The 16,170-nt window shown below is 42.5% G+C and overlaps 1 protein-coding gene and 1 long non-coding RNA gene across 19 annotated transcripts in view; one reads left to right on the top strand and one right to left on the bottom strand.

Moving 5' to 3' along the window:
• Positions 1-429: 429 nt before the first annotated feature.
• LOC310660499 lies at positions 430-3,392 on the bottom strand. 3 transcript variants are annotated; one of them, XR_014503439.1, is made up of 3 exons: positions 3,287-3,392; positions 2,450-2,527; positions 430-782 (listed from the first exon to the last, which is right to left on the bottom strand). It is a non-coding gene; the product is annotated as an uncharacterized lncRNA (long non-coding RNA). The 3 variants fall into 3 exon arrangements; XR_014503441.1 differs by having other exon boundaries at positions 3,273-3,387; XR_014503440.1 differs by lacking the exon at positions 2,450-2,527 and having other exon boundaries at positions 3,250-3,387.
• A 170-nt stretch (positions 3,393-3,562) lies between these two features.
• Positions 3,563-16,170, top strand: part of PALS2 (protein associated with LIN7 2, MAGUK p55 family member) — a 39,742-nt gene continuing 27,134 nt past the window's right edge. For 3 of the 16 annotated variants that reach the window (XM_083405019.1, XM_083405012.1, XM_083405011.1), the window contains exons 1-2: positions 3,770-3,907; positions 6,281-6,354. The gene's annotated coding sequence lies outside the window, so the exon portion shown is untranslated. Of the gene's footprint in view, positions 3,908-3,944; positions 4,594-6,280; positions 6,355-12,534; positions 12,556-16,170 lie in introns of those variants that run through there. The other 13 variants (XM_083405014.1, XM_083405021.1, XM_083405020.1 and 10 more) reach the window with 10 other exon arrangements.

Genomic DNA, 16,170 nt, shown 5'->3' with positions numbered 1-16,170 from the left:
CTGCACCTCATTATTCTCCCCCTGCCACACTTTCTGAGTTCCAGTCTGTCAATATGTATCATCCTCTTTGACTGCAATATGAAGGCTAAGTAAGGATGCATTCAAGTTCAGCTCATTTAACAGCACAATCCTCACCTCTTTGGCTCCGAAATAAGTCCTAAGGGGGCTTACTTCCCGGTAAACAAGGTTAGGACTACAGCCATAGTCTCATAGATTTTGGTGGGAGAACACGCAGGTGTGTTTTTTATTAACCCAGCTATCAAAATTAATGGGAGTTGTTCAAACTGCTTGCATTTGGGTGCATTTAGCCCCATATGTTCACTGTGATCTCGTTCTCTCAATAAAGTTCATTACCATGTCTCTGTGCATTCTTAAATGCCATCACAAGAGCCAACAACAGTGGCGTTTTGGCATGGAAATAGAAACATGAAACATCATCTGGTTTTATTTTTGCTCACTTGACAGTTTAGATTTTCTTTTGATGGATCAAACTCGTTCCCGAGCCATGAATGCTACGCTGTGGCCATTTGTTTGGATGATTAGCTCCTTTCTTCTGCTTGGATACTTTCCTTGGTACCATTACTGTTGGTCACTGGCTCTGCCTTTTCTCTAGTACAGTGTGTTGATACTGCTGTTAGTGTCAGCATAAACGATGCGGTAGGGCACACACTTGTGCTTGGTTATTCTCAAATGCCGCCAAATTTTGCAGAGAAATGCGAGAGAGTAAAAGGCAAATGAGTGCACTTGGCTGCAGTCCATAATCTAATTGTTGCAGAGTAGTCCTATTAAGGCAAATATAATGAATAACACAGTGAGTGCACAACAACAACAACAACAACAACAACAACAACAACAAAAGTCCTTGATTCTCAGTTCTTTCTAAAAACTTCATTGGGCATTTTGGTATCTCAAAACATTTTGCTAAAATATTACAGTGGTACCTCGGTTTACATACGCTTCAGGTTACAGACTCTGCTAACCCAGAAATAATACCTCGGGTTAAGAACTTTGCTTCAGGATGAGAACAGAAATCGTGCTCCAGTGGCGTGGCAGCGGCAGGAGGCCCCATTAGCTAAAGTGGTACTTCAGGTTAAGAACAGTTTCAGGTTAAGAACGGACCTCCGGAACGAATTAAGTACTTAACCCAAGGTACCACTGTATATAATAGAAATGACTCTCAGTATGGCCATTCCCAAAGGCAAAAATAGGGAAGATCGGTTTTGTTAATTTCAGCAAAGATCAGTGTCATCCTAACTAACTTGTGCCCACTGGGTAGGATTAAGACTCCAAATCTCTGTGTCAGGAAGGCACAGCACTAAACCAGGTAAAAAAAGGTAAAAGGTAAAGGACCCCTGGACAGTTGAGTCCAGTCAAAGGTGACTATGGGGTTGTGGTGCTCATCTCGCTTTCAGGCCGAGGGAGCCAGCGTTTGTCCACAGACAGCTTTCCGGGTCATGTGGCCAGCATGACTAAACCGCTTCTGGAGCAATGGGACACCGTGATGGAAACCAGAGCGCACAGAAACACTGTTTACTTTCCCGCCGCAGCAGTACCTATTTATCTGCTTATACTGTTGCTTGAGGTGTGGCTAGGCGGGTCTCAAGTTGCTACACCTTCTCTTCCAGCAAGACAACCATCTTGCACTTGCTACAAGTGTACTGTTGCTTGTTCTCTGACAGAATGGCAAACATGGCAACAGTGTTACAGGTCACTGCAGCAGCTCCCTTGCCCTCCATGTCTCTGGTCCTATGCACACCAACAGAGCTAATTGTTTTGGATAGTGTACAGCAGCCACCCTCTCATCTGCTTTAAATCTGGGTTGCAAACTGTATCTGTTACAAGGAACATTTTGTTTTTGTCTTTTATTGTTGTTTGGGAATTACCGTGTATTGTATTTTTAACATTGCCTTGCTCATAAGTTGCTATGGGGATATTTATTGATGAGATGGTTACATGCATTTTGTAAATAAATAAATTCTGTTTCTTGCATGAGCCTTATGCCACAGTCCTGCACACACTCAGGAAAAAGCCACATTGAAATCAGTTGTACTAGGCTGCCAAATCCTTTCTTCAGTACACAGAAATGCACAGAGGCTCACAGCACAAGAGCTTTTCATCAAATTTCCCTCTAAGCCCTTAACTTTGTTTCCCTCAAGATTTCTGTTGAGGTTATCAGGTTAAGATATGCACTAAAACACACATATTGGGCCCCCAAAGGACTGCAGATCAATAACTAAGCACACCTGTCTGCCATTTTAGTAGAAGTGTCAGTCTGAGATTGGCACACAGGCCTGGGGCGTGGACCTCACTGAACAAGAAAAAAGGGGGAGAACAATGCATTTGTGACTGTTCAGTCAGAAAACATGTTGAAGCCAGTCTGTAGTATACAATGATATAGGAACAGGAAGTATAGCTATACTGTACTAAAACAGAAAAAGGACTCTGCTACCTCATGGTTGTTTCCTGATTTTAAGAACGGCCTCTTTCCCTGCTTTTAATACTATTTCCATAGATTATGAAAATCCTCCTGGATCTTTAAACGTGGGAAACAAAGCCTCATATTTGTTATTCATAATTCATGTAGCCTAGGGTTTTCCATTTGGATTTTGTTTGTTATACAGTAACATTATAACACATTGTTATTATCATGGCTATTAATGCTAATATTGCTATTATTAATTATTATTATTAAACAAACAGGCTGTATTGCAAGATCATCCACACAAACTATGAACAAGTGATAATCCATTTGAAGGTCAACTGTATGGAAATCAATAGCGCTTATTGTCAAGAGTATACGTTTGGTCTTGGGAGTAAAAAAAAGTACTGCGTGAACAACCGGAGCACATTCTCACTTAGCTCAGATAAAAAGAAGAAACAATCATTTTAATTTTTCATTTTATTTTTAGTATTACACCATTTATGTCCTAACAACAGGTTCAAGGTGGTTCCCTCTTCCTCCTTTTATTCTCACAGCAACTCTGTGAGGGAGGTTAGGCTGCATATGCACCACGCATTTAAAGCACAGTCTCTCCCTTTAGAATCCTGGGAACTGTAGTTTAAAGGTGTTGGGAATTGTAGTTCTGTGAAGGGGGGGCACAAACTACGATCCCCAGCATTCCTTGGGAGAAGCCATGCGCTTTAAATGCACGGTGTGCCCGCAGCCTACATAAACCCGAGCTACCTTTCCCCCACATCGCGCCCTGCAGTGGGGGGGGGGGGGAGCCTCTGATAAGAAGGCATATTTACAGTGAAATTCTTGCGACGTTTACTTAGATATTAAAACCTGCAGCGCTTTACTTCTTCAATCAGGCAACCCTTTACTCCCAAGCGAAGCGAGGCTGGATCCAACCAACACCAAGACGAGTTGTTAAAATTCTTTTAAGGGGTTAAAAGGGGGAGGAGCCTTCGAAGAAAAGGGGTGGGGTTTCCCCGTCCTTCCCGCGCGCTAGCTCGCTCGCTTCCAGCAAAATCAATTGGCAAGGCAAACGGGAGGGAAAACTTTCGCGCGCGCGTCTCCATCGGGACGCGCGCGGGGGGGGGGGGGGAGGAAGAGCGCGGCGGCTTCCCGCTTTCTCCTCTGTGCGTGTATTGTGGGAGTGCGCGCGCTCGCTCGCGCTCTCACAGAGCCACACACGCTACAGATACGGTGCCTCTCTCAAGAGGCAGGGAGCGCTCTACGCGCGCGCGTGCGCCCTGCTGCTGCCGGCGGTAGTGGCGGTGGCGGTTTCGCGGGCTCCTGGCTGGAGTCTTCCAGAGCGTTAGATGGGGCTGAGGCAGAGCGGCGCCCACTGAGGAGGAGCAGGCGGAGGGTGTGCGCGCGCGCGGCGCGAGCGAGACGAGGCCAAGGCAGCCGACCGACCAACGTTCCAACCAACGAACCAACCAACCAACGGCCGCCTCGCCGGTAACTGCCCCAGCAGCAACTGCCTCCTCAACAGTCCGGCGCGAGCTGTGCCGGGGGCCGGGCGGGGGCGCCTGCGCCTCTCCACGCGGAGGGGCGGCGCGGCGGTCCTGTTGCTCTCCCCCCCGGGTGTGTGTGGGTGTTTGTGTGTGGAGCCGGGAGTTTCTCTACTATTCGCGTTGAGGAAAGAGAGGCTCGTGTGGGACGACGAGGAGGCGGCAGCTGCCCCGTGACTCTCCTCTCAGCGCGAAGGGAGCCATGGGGCGGCCTCCTCGCCTCGCCTGCCTGGGGCAGAGAGGGGCTCCCTCAGGTAGAGAGAAGACCCTTCCCCCTTCCTCCCCGTTGTGCCATAGGGGCTCCTGGCGCCTCTCTTCTGCCCCCCCCGCCCTTTTTGTCGGGCCTCGTATGGCCCCTTCCTCTCTTAGCGCTCCCCTGGATTATCCCCGGTGGTGGAGGAGGAGAAAATACTTGCCGGGGGAGGGAGGGGAGATAATCTTTTCCCTCCCGCCCGGGATTATCTCCCCGCCCTCTGCGGGATTATCCTGTCCGCCCTCCCTCTCCCGCTCACCCCGCCTCCTCCAGCAAATCCTCGGGGCGGCGTGGGGACAAATCCCACCCACCCAAGAGTCGCTCCCGCGCGCTCTTCTTTCCCTTCCCCAAAAACCTTGGCTTCTTCCACCAGGTGAAAGGCACGTATTTTGTTGGGCTGTTTGTTATTAATTCATTTTTTTGGTTGGTGGTGGTTGTGGTGGGGAAACCGGTGGCTGCGATCCGCATTGAAACTGAAGGTGGAAAGGGAGAAAAAAAAGGGGTGGTGGGTGGGCTGCGATTGCCACGGCGGTGCTGTCACCTCGCTGGATTTGGAGCTCAGGAGGGCGGGGGGCAGGGCGAGCGCGTGGATTGGCCGCGGGGGAAGGGAGGCTGCGGGGGGGGGGGAGAGAAGGTAGGTAAGTGTTGCAATTCGCCACTAATGCAGCGAGGTGGGGGGTTGCGGGTGGCAACGTGCCGGCGCCCCCCCCCCCCCCACGGTAGCATTTCTTGAGTGCCCAGGGTGTTGCTATACGGGGGGGAAAGGGGAAGGGAGCCAGTCGGTTCCTTGGCTTGATCATGCTTTCTTGGTGTGATCGGCTTCGTCCTTACGAAACTGTAGAGCGTAGCTTTCTCCCACCTACTAAACCCCCCCCCCCCAATTTTTTGGATTTTAACTCTTCGAAATGCATTGGGTGCCTCTCACGCCACAGCAGTTGAAATAGTTTTACTTAAGGCACAAAATGTGAATGGGGGAAAAAAAAACCCTGCATGGATGTCATTTGTTGTAAGTTGGGCTGGGCTCTGAATGGAGTGGACTTGCTTCTGGCTTTCCGCCAATTGGTTGTGGCTATTGCTGACAGAAGGAAGGGCGGGCGTCATTTAAATTAATGCTCTGACGACACAGCAGTATAAGATAATCACGTTTGGCTCGTGGTAGAACCAGTGGTGGTGATCTGGTTATGTGGTTCCTTTTCACCTGTTCGAGCTAGGTGCAGCGATCTGGATGACTGGTGCTGCAGAGCTTCTTTCCAATTCTGCTGCACAGAGCTCAGGATTACATCCATCCATTAAACTTCATTTTATTGGCTTTAGGAAGAGGAGGGGCCTTTGGAAACTGAACAGAGGCAGGGTAACTATAAATAGACCTTTGGACTAGAGGAAGCTTTGAGCAAATTCTGGTATATTGTATTTGAACCACTAGTATCTGTTTATTGGATGACTGTCATAATGTTCTTATTATGGCTGATGGCTTCTATCATGTCAGTGGGGGGCTGTTTCGAAAAGGCTAGCTACTGTTCTCTGTCATTCTAATAATCTTGTACTTGAGATATAAGCTGATAAAATGGTAGACGGTTCAACCATCTCCTTTTTGCTGTTTGTGGACTACTTGGAAATTATTAATTAGATCTAGATGTTTATTGCAGCAGGGCATTGTGCCCTGAATGATAATGGAGTTTGTTTTTGGATATATAGGCCACTTTATTTTGTTAAATGTTCTTTTTAGTAGCTGTCTTTTGTATATTAATATTACAGTGACATCTCAATATTTCACTGTATGTACACCGTCTCATCTGAGTCTTGATCATATCTAGTTTTACTCTTGGATCGTTATTCTGACCATATTTATGTTGTCAATAATTTAATATGGAGACTGACAGAACCTTGAAGAAGTGACTGTCTGCTGTACTGGGACAAATTTTGCAAGCCAAAAATCTTTATGAAAAGCCTGAATAGCTCTTGTAAAATTGGTACAATAGTGTTTCTTCTAAATGAAGCAGCTGTATTTACAAATGGCAATAAATTAGTATCATGTATTAATTAACTTCCTATTCCCTTTCATTAAAGGGAATGGCTGTGTGGAAGAAAAAATGATGTCTCACGTATTAGCCTAAAATCCTGATGAAGACGTGTCTAAGCAGGTGTGTTGCAAGCTTTATTAATGAATTGCAGTGTTAGATATGTATTCATACATAATTTTTTGATATTATTTAACAGCTCATTGAAAATAATTCCTTGCCAGAAAACATTGATAAGAGGAAATCATTTTATGCAAACCGCTTAGAGGGTTTTTAAAAAATTATGCTTTATATAAATACTGTTGGAATAAATAAATGACATATGTGGAAAGCTATGCATCTAGGGATGAATTTTATTTTCACAATGGTTTCCAGGTTTCAGTGCATGCTCAGGTACATTTGGATAAGATTTAAATTATCGAAGCAACTTGTAGATCATAGCACATTATTAGTATGCAGCTGTTGATGGCTGCAAAAAGGACAAGTGAAAATTATGTTTGGAGAGAAAGTATTTTCAGACAGCATGAATATGGAATTTGAAGTATCTAGGGGGCTGTTGGATAAGCTGATTTTAGACCTTAGACTTCTTCTTGTGTCTTGTTCACTTTCTCAATCATTTTTAGCCTACTTGGGGAGGGTGCACTGTGTATGTATGATAAGTAAAAACATGTAAATATGGAATATGATATCCGTTCGGTGTCATAGTTTAGAGTTTTGGGGAAAAGGCATAGTGGGATCTAGTGGGGGTCTCAAAGGTATGAACACTTTTAAATGTTGTAAACTGACAAATGATATATTGACTTGTGTGGTAATAGTGTGTTGGGGGGATTGAAATGCTACCAGAACATGTTGCAATCCCCAGAATCATTGCCTTATGATTTCTTAAACTTGAAAGCTGGAGCCATAGTGCAATATGCTGCTTATGAAAGTGGATGTTAGTAAAGACTAGTAGTTCTGCAAATTGACACTGCATTGATACAATGCCCTGTGGTGTGTTTGCCAATCTTATATCTTTGTCAAATGTGTGATGTGTTTGTCTAATTGTCTTTTGTCACACAAAATCCAGTTGAATAAGTCATTCTCTTATGTCACTGGCCTGTGAGTTTTGTACATACATGGTAATACAATGGCCTGAATCTATACATAGTAGACAATCAATAGGGCTCTTGAAAAACATTTCATTGGAATGTTGATGTTAATAAATGAAATGGGATAGATACAATAATAAAGTCACAAAATCTCATCAAATGTTTTGTATCAATTTAAAAAATATTAACTTTAAATAGTGTTCTTGAAATAAGTGTGTTTCACTGGAACTTCTTATGTGTACTTTGGTGCATATCCTGAAATTAAATTTTAAGTTGACATTCTCTCTGTGTTAATCACCAGTTTAAAGCAAGGATTGGGAACTGGGTGACTTCCAGATGTTGCTGAACTATAACTCACGTCATTTCCACCCAGCACCAACAATGATGGGAGTTACAGTCCAACTATCTGGCAGTTAACAGGGTCCCCTTCCCTTCTTTAAGGCAGTGAAATACTTTTGGAGGGTTAGAAAAGGCAGTTGTAACTTGACATTTCCCACCTGGATTGGGTCAGACCAGAAGTTGTTTTCATGGCCATGCTAAGTGACTATACATCTAAAGCAGGGTTTCCCAAATTTGGGTCTCCAGTTGTTGTTGGACTACAATTCCCATCAGCCCTAGCTAGCAGGAACAGTGGTCAGGGATGATGGAAATTGTAGTCCAAAAGCAGCTGGAGACCCAAGTTTGGGAAGTCCTGATCTAAAGATATTCTGAATGGCAATAATTAGCTTGACAGTCTTTCCTATTACAGTAGCAAGTAGTGTAGCATTGAAGTAGTTTCAGCATTGCAAATAATAAAGGAAACTAAAAACTGACTTTAGCTAATTCAGTAGGACTCTTATAAACCCACCTTACTTGCCAGGCACTGTGAACCTGTGTTCATCCAGATGTTGCTGGACTACATGGAGAAGGCTGGGCTACATGTTACTCTGGGGTTATCCAAACACTAGTTACTGACAACCCTTACAAATGTTCAGTCAGCCAAGATTCTGCTAATTTAAGGCACTCCATACACCCAGTCAGTCCAAATGATGAAAGTAACAGCAGTTAACAAACCAACTTAGGACGTGCCTTTAATTGTTAGACAGATCTTATATAGATATGGCTGACTCAGATAATCATATATATATATATATATATATATATATATATGCAGGTTTTGGTGTCCTCGGGTGTCTTCCCGTGTAAAAGTTGGGGTGTCTAGGCGACGTTTCGACGAGGTCTCACTCGTCATCTTCAGGCTGGTGCTTTCGGCTTCTTGTTACTGGAACAGAGCAGGATCTCAGTGTTTGAGTTCCTATAAATACTGTTGAGGAGGTGTGGTGTATAGCCTCCAATGTTCTGGGCAGAGAGGAGGTTCCCAGGCTAGTGTGCCTTTTCTTCTTTTGTTCCTTAATTACTTGAGGGATATCTTGAGTGATTTCTTGAGTGATTTCCTGAATCCCACTTAGGTGGGTCATTAGGTGTGGATTAGTTGCTAAAGCCTTCGTGTCTTGAACTCTTGAACTTTGTGAAGAGTTTTTCTGAGAAGATGGCTGTACTGCACTTGGTTGTGCTCTGGCTTGGCTTCGTGTATAGGGGCGAGCTGTGGTTTTGTGGCCTGTGCCAGCCAGATCTGTGTAGGGATTGCAGGGGGGTGCAGCATCCGGAGGTGCCACCCTGGTTTGGCTACTGGATGGTGTCTGTAATTTATCTGTGGAGAGGGTCTGGGTTTGGGTCTGGTGTGGTTGATTGGTGATGGCGTTCTGTGTGCCTCTGGATCTGGTGTCAGATTTTGTGGGGAGGGCTAATTTCCAGATGTCTGGCAAGCGGGATGTGTCGTCACGCTTGTTCATGTTGTGAGGGTGTTTCTCTATCTCGATGGCTTCCATGATTATTCTCTTGTGGTGATGTTCCATGTTAAAGAGCAATTTGGAATCTGCAAAATTAATTTCGTGTCCTGTTTCTTTCATGTGTTGGAAAAGAGAGGAAGTTTTTTCTTCTTTTTTGACGGCATTCTTGTGTTCTGCGATCCGTGCATTTATTCGTCTGTTTGTTTGTCCAATGTACGTGGCTGGGCAGAAAACCTTGGAAAACCAAGGGGTCTATGAAATACCCTGCAAAGTCTGCCCAGCCACGTACATTGGACAAACAAACAGACGAATAAATGCACGGATCGCAGAACACAAGAATGCCGTCAAAAAAGAAGAAAAAACTTCCTCTCTTTTCCAACACATGAAAGAAACAGGACACGAAATTAATTTTGCAGATTCCAAATTGCTCTTTAACATGGAACATCACCACAAGAGAATAATCATGGAAGCCATCGAGATAGAGAAACACCCTCACAACATGAACAAGCGTGACGACACATCCCGCTTGCCAGACATCTGGAAATTAGCCCTCCCCACAAAATCTGACACCAGATCCAGAGGCACACAGAACGCCATCACCAATCAACCACACCAGACCCAAACCCAGACCCTCTCCACAGATAAATTACAGACACCATCCAGTAGCCAAACCAGGGTGGCACCTCCGGATGCTGCACCCCCCTGCAATCCCTACACAGATCTGGCTGGCACAGGCCACAAAACCACAGCTCGCCCCTATACACGAAGCCAAGCCAGAGCACAACCAAGTGCAGTACAGCCATCTTCTCAGAAAAACTCTTCACAAAGTTCAAGAGTTCAAGACACGAAGGCTTTAGCAACTAATCCACACCTAATGACCCACCTAAGTGGGATTCAGGAAATCACTCAAGAAATCACTCAAGATATCCCTCAAGTAATTAAGGAACAAAAGAAGAAAAGGCACACTAGCCTGGGAACCTCCTCTCTGCCCAGAACATTGGAGGCTATACACCACACCTCCTCAACAGTATTTATAGGAACTCAAACACTGAGATCCTGCTCTGTTCCAGTAACAAGAAGCCGAAAGCACCAGCCTGAAGATGACGAGTGAGACCTCGTCGAAACGTCGCCTAGACACCCCAACTTTTACACGGGAAGACACCCGAGGACACCAAAACCTGCATTCCTGTACCCGTGAAAATCTACGAAAGCAAATATATATATATATATATATATCAGATGGCTGCTGGTTCTTTGGTGAGAGGCTTTTCATGAATGAATACATCAGATGATATCAAGGCGCAGTGTATATAAGAGAGCCTTTGATGTAAGAGCTGGCAATAAAGCTTGCATAGAATACCAACCTTATTCAGTGGTTGGTACCACAGATCAGTCTTGTACTGCAAAGGGAAGTTTGGTCAAAATGTATCTCAGAGAAACAAATGTACTGAGTTGTCTTACAGAAGATCTTGATTACTAGGAGCTGACTTATTGCCTAGCACAATGACCTAGAAACTACTATTAGAAGCAGGAGTGATGACCTTTGCTCTGCATTGTTTTGGTTGAAAGAACTTTATTACACTTGGCATGGGGGATATCAGTTTTTCCTATCACCATGTTAAATCTTGCTGTGGAGGATGCAAAACCTTCAGGAGCAGCTTTCAGGGGTGAACTATATGTCATTGGAAGATAAGGTGCTGGAAAACTACACCCATAAAAGAGTCTGGCTCTTGGCCTCTGTTTTAGTTTTCTCAAGCAGAGTCAGCAGTATCAAATGGGGCTCACATATTCCCCAAATGCAAATAATAATTCAGTCAAACTTAGAGGAGTTATGCATGTATTGTGAACAAAGGAACTGTACAAAGCCTCCAAAACATGCAGAAAAAACAATGTTAGAGTAAAATGTTGAGGGTTGTGATTAAAATGCTTTTGGCTACATCCAAATTGCACTGGAAATCGTTTGTTGGAAGGACTTTTCATAAAAAAATATTCTGAAAACCCCAGTATATGGAGTTCATTTTGCTGAAACCATTGGAGGATTCAGATAGTTTGGTGGCATGTTACTTACTTTGCTGAAGCTGTGCTGACACTTCTATGCATGGCATGTACATCTATTTTTAACAATTCTAGCCTTGGTGGTTTCCACCCATAATGCTTGTCAAATGTTTGGTTGATGTCCTGTGTACTGATAGCTCCCTGGGTCCTTTTTGAAAGTTTTATGCTGGCTACCTTCTATTGTCTGATAGGGGCTAACATTTTGTTAAAAATTAAATTGCCTTGCCATTTCAGATTTTAAGTGACACCTGATTCTTATGCTTTCTTACTATTTAATTGATTTTCCTTTCCTTTCCCTTTATTCCCTCTACATGAATGTATGATTCTGTTGTATTGACGAAGTTGTAGCTTAGGTGGTTAATTTTCTTCAGTAGTGTCTGTGATGAAACAAATAGAATTTTTAAATTAAGGTTTCTCAGGATTGCTTTTATGACCTTCATCTAATCTTTTCTGTGTCCTGAGTTAGTGCTGCTACTGAGTGTTCTTAAACAGACATCTTGGTGCCCTTTAAACTATAGTTACCTTGCTAGAGTTGTGTTCTTCCGTTTCATCAATTTGGAGAAGGTTTTTCCTTCTTTAAAGTCTTCCTTTGCTTTGTAGCTCTTCCTTGGCTCTGTTTAATTACCGGTATATTGGTATTTTCTGGCATTTGTCCTTCGTCAACTGGGGTCTTGATTTTCCAAAATGCATGATATTTGCACCAGTGATACAGATGAAGGTTTGCCTAGGTTACCTGGTCTAGCAAGTGAATACGGATCTTCATAATTTGATTGGATACGTGTATTTCTTTTCCTTTGCATCAATCTTCACATTTTTTAATTATTTTTTTATTAAATTTGCATACCACCCTTCATCTGTAGATCTCAAGGCGGTTCACAGCATAAAAATACAAGATAAAATATATAATACATAATAACAAGAACAAAACAAACCAGTAATCCCCCTCCTGCAAACTCATTTAAAAGGGCATAAGATGTTAATCATCTTCTGGTTGAAGAGCTGTATAATGAAGGTGCCAGCTGAACCTCCCTGGGGAGAGCATTCCACAAATGGAAAGCCACTGCAGAAAAGGCCTTTTTTCGCATTGCCACCTCCACACCTCTCATGGAGAAGACACATGAAGAAGGGCCTCCTATTTAATCCTTTAGTAATTCCCATGCTCTCTGCAGTAATCTGATTCTCAACTGTGTGTATTTAGATTGTTTTTTAATCCAATTCTCTTTCTTTCTGGTGCTATTCTCCTTGAAATTGAATGACTGATACCCTGCCCACATACATGTTGAACTAAATAGTATTATTGTTGTTGCTAGGAGACTTAAGCTGCAATCCTAAACTTACTTGCTTCTTTTGAAGTAAGTACCATTGAAATATTTCTGAGCAAACATTATTAGGATTGGACTGTTAGCAGATTCTCGTTACTATTTGAGTTATTTCTGGTTTGGTTGACTTTCTATTTGTGCCTATCATGAGTTGCCATATGAATGTGTTAAGTTATTCTCTTGTTTGTGTAGCATTTCTGATTTGTTCCATTTCAGTTCACTATAACCATATGACTGAATTGGTTAGAAGATTGTAGCCAGATCTTTCTGTTTATGATACAAAATTGTCTCCTTCTCCTGTTCCAAATGACCCAGCCTCTGAAGTTCCCTTAACTTTCTTCTTCTACACTAGCATACTTCCCTTTTGAAATATGACCATAATATCATCTCCTCTGAACCCTTGGCATGATCCCCTTAACCCCCTTTTCTCAGTTCATTCACATAATTTTCTTGGTTAATGGGGTCTGGGCAGCCATGTATTTTACTTCTGCCTGGTTCTGGAAATGAGAGCCCAAACCATTTGAAGGTACAATAAATGTTTGCATTTGTGTGGTGTGTGCTCATTGTTCAGAACTCAACTACATCAGGTACTCTTGACAAAAAATTGGTCTAGGTTACAAGCTGCCCCACAAGTATGAGTGAGCAAGACACCAGTTTCTAGAAGATGCTTGAAAAGCAAGTGATTTAAGCAAGCAGACTTAACTGCTAGAGTGAAGGCAGAAAGCCTGGAACAGAACTAGGAAATCAACCAAGTGTTCCTACTTATTTAATGGCTTTGTATGAATGACATTGTTTACTCGGAAGTCCTATTGAGTTAATGAGGCTACCAGGTAATTGGGGTTAGGAATGCAGCTTTAGATTGTTTGGAATGTAATTAGACAAGAAATATGAAAATATTTAAGATTGAACTAACACAAAACAGGATGCTGCTAATCAGTCTTACATAGTAGCTCAGTCAACAGTTGCCACATGACACACTTTCATCAACCTGTGTAGGCAGGGTTTGGCAGAAAAGCCATCCTATGTTGGATGACACAAGCTTCAGCTATAGCTCTTGCTGGATTCTTTCCTCTGAGGAGCTTACAACAGTGTTTAAGCCAGACTTGTCCAGAGTATTAATTGAGCTTCTTAGCTGAACAGTGGTTCATTTTTGGGATTCCTACAGCTAAACTGATGACTATGCCAGCTATACAAGGCTGGCTGTTTCCCACCACCTGAGAAATCTGAGTTTGATACAAATTAAATGTACAAATTGTCTGACACACTCTAATCTGCCTTTCAGATAATTGTTTTAACAAACTAAATGTGGATATCTGTTTTCCAGCACAGGGAAGCTTTACAGTGGATGCTCGGGTTGCAAACATGATCCATGCGGGATGCACGTTCGCAACCTACAGCATTCGCAACCCACAGCAGCGTATCTGCGCATACCCAGGTTGTGATTCGGCGCTTCTGCGCATGCGCAAAGTGTGATTTAGTGCTTCTGTGCATGCATGACTGCCGAAACCAGGAAGTAACCCATTCTGGTACTTCCAAGTTTTGGTGAGTCTGTAACCCGAAAAAACGCAACCTGAAGTCTCTGTAACCCAGGGGTATGACTGTAATCACATTTTAATACTGAAAATGCCCAGTTTGATTTATAGAGTAAACTTTAGACCACTTCCCTCATCAGCAGTTTTTGACGATTGTAAGTTAATTGATGTGGCTAAATACAAGAAATAGCATGTTTTGTTTTGTTTTTAAATACTCATGTCTGGTGTCCCATTATGTATGATACTGAGACAACAAAAGACACGAACCCCACTACTTATAGTGGTAGATTGAGATGAGAAAATTAATTTTAAAGGAATGTGGATTCATTGAAAAATTGTCAAAATGTCTTCCTTTTCAGAAGCACTTCAACTTTCTTTAGTATGTTCACTTCCTCAGTTGTCAGTCTCTTGGAAGCAAGCACTGCTATTTTTCTTTCCAATAAAATTTCTTTAATAATAATCAAAATAGCACATGCATTTGCAGCTCTCAGTTTGAAATTTGGAAGGAAAAAAGTTTTGCCCCTGAAAAAGGATGGAGATAGCCAAGTTTTTAGACATCCAAGTTTAGCCAATTGAAAATCTGTTGTGCTGCTCATCTGAAAGATTGTAGTCACATTTTTGGTTGGACCCATCTTTTCCTTCAGACATTAGCAGTTACTTAGTCACACACAACATAAGCAGGAATATTGTTAAAGGTTTGGCTGTTAAATTAGAAAGCCTGGCCATTGATATATATATATGTATATATATATATATATATATACACACACACACAGAATTGTTTCCTGCGTAGGTACTTTTGTACCTAAGATTAGAATAAATTTGTCTTCTTGTACAGTCTTCTGACTATGCAACTATAATAAGTGTGGTTAGAAAGTATCAATTAAAAAACAATACAGCGTTCAAAGGTTTTTTGGCAGGGTGCTGAAATTAGACTTGAATACATTGATGCAATCTTTCTTATACCTTGATTTATTCTTGATTTATTCTTGATGAGCTGCATAATTTTTGGCAAAAGATTCACTATCATTCCTAACAAAGGGTTTACAATCTTCTGGATAATATTCAAATGGATTTTAGAACACTATTGGTGTTTTCAACAAGAACCAATTTGGCATGTGGGTCTTGGAAGTGGCATACAATTCACTAGTAAAGCAATTAGCATGATAAGTAACTGAGTAACTGAATGTTAATACAGGATCAGGTGAATTGAACAAGGGTGATTCTTAGTAATAGATGACGCATTTCCTCTGCCCTAATAGGAAGCTTTATTGTTCAGTGTTTTAGGTTTAGCATTGGAAGAGTGTATTTTAAGTGGTGAAAAGCCCGCTCCAGGTTTTGTGAGGAAACTCATTTAGATCTTGAAATCTGTTTTTTGGACTTACTTTGAAACTGAAATTGCCTTAGTTGCCCTTGCAGATTATCAGTGCTAGGAGATGGGCAGGAGGAACATGACCCTATTATCTTTTTTCTTTTTTAACCTATCAGTATCTTATCTTTCTGGACTACCTAACTGGGATATCAGTGGCACAGGTCACAATGTCCCTGCATCTTGGCTACCACTGAGTCCTATGTTTGCTTTAGGGAGGAAAGACTTCTGTGCGAACTGCATCATGGTTTGTAAAGCTTCTGGGAGGAATCAGTCAAGTGTCAATCTGTCAGTGCTCTTATTACTAGAATTGAAACTCTTGAGGCTGATGCTCCTTTTCAGGCATTGTAATATTTCATTTCCTTTATTTTCCGCTGTAACTATAGGCTTTTTGCAGCTCAGATCTTCTCTCTGTTTATCAGCATGGATTTTCAATAGGCCTGAATCTTACTGCATAATCAGTGACTCCACCAACCCAACCAGCATAATTAAAGTCAGAAACAGGACATGGCTTCCATTGTCATTGTGTGTTCTCTTCCTTCTCCTTGTTTTCCATCCATAATAAGCTTCTTTATATAATGTATCCTTGGGATTCTCAATCTTTGTTATTTAGGCTCTTTATCTTGAGAGCAAAATCACTCAAGAAGCCCAGATGCAGTTTTATTTCCTCTCCTGTCACTGTAATTGTGCACTCCATATCAGTTGCTAATAAGGCACACTTGCAACCAGAGTGCAAACTAATATTTT

The sequence above is a fragment of the Podarcis tiliguerta genome (assembly GCF_965153285.1).
Source record: "Podarcis tiliguerta genome assembly, chromosome: 12".
NCBI lineage: Eukaryota > Metazoa > Chordata > Lepidosauria > Squamata > Lacertidae > Podarcis > Podarcis tiliguerta.
This window is presented reverse-complemented; position numbering and strand designations above follow the sequence as displayed.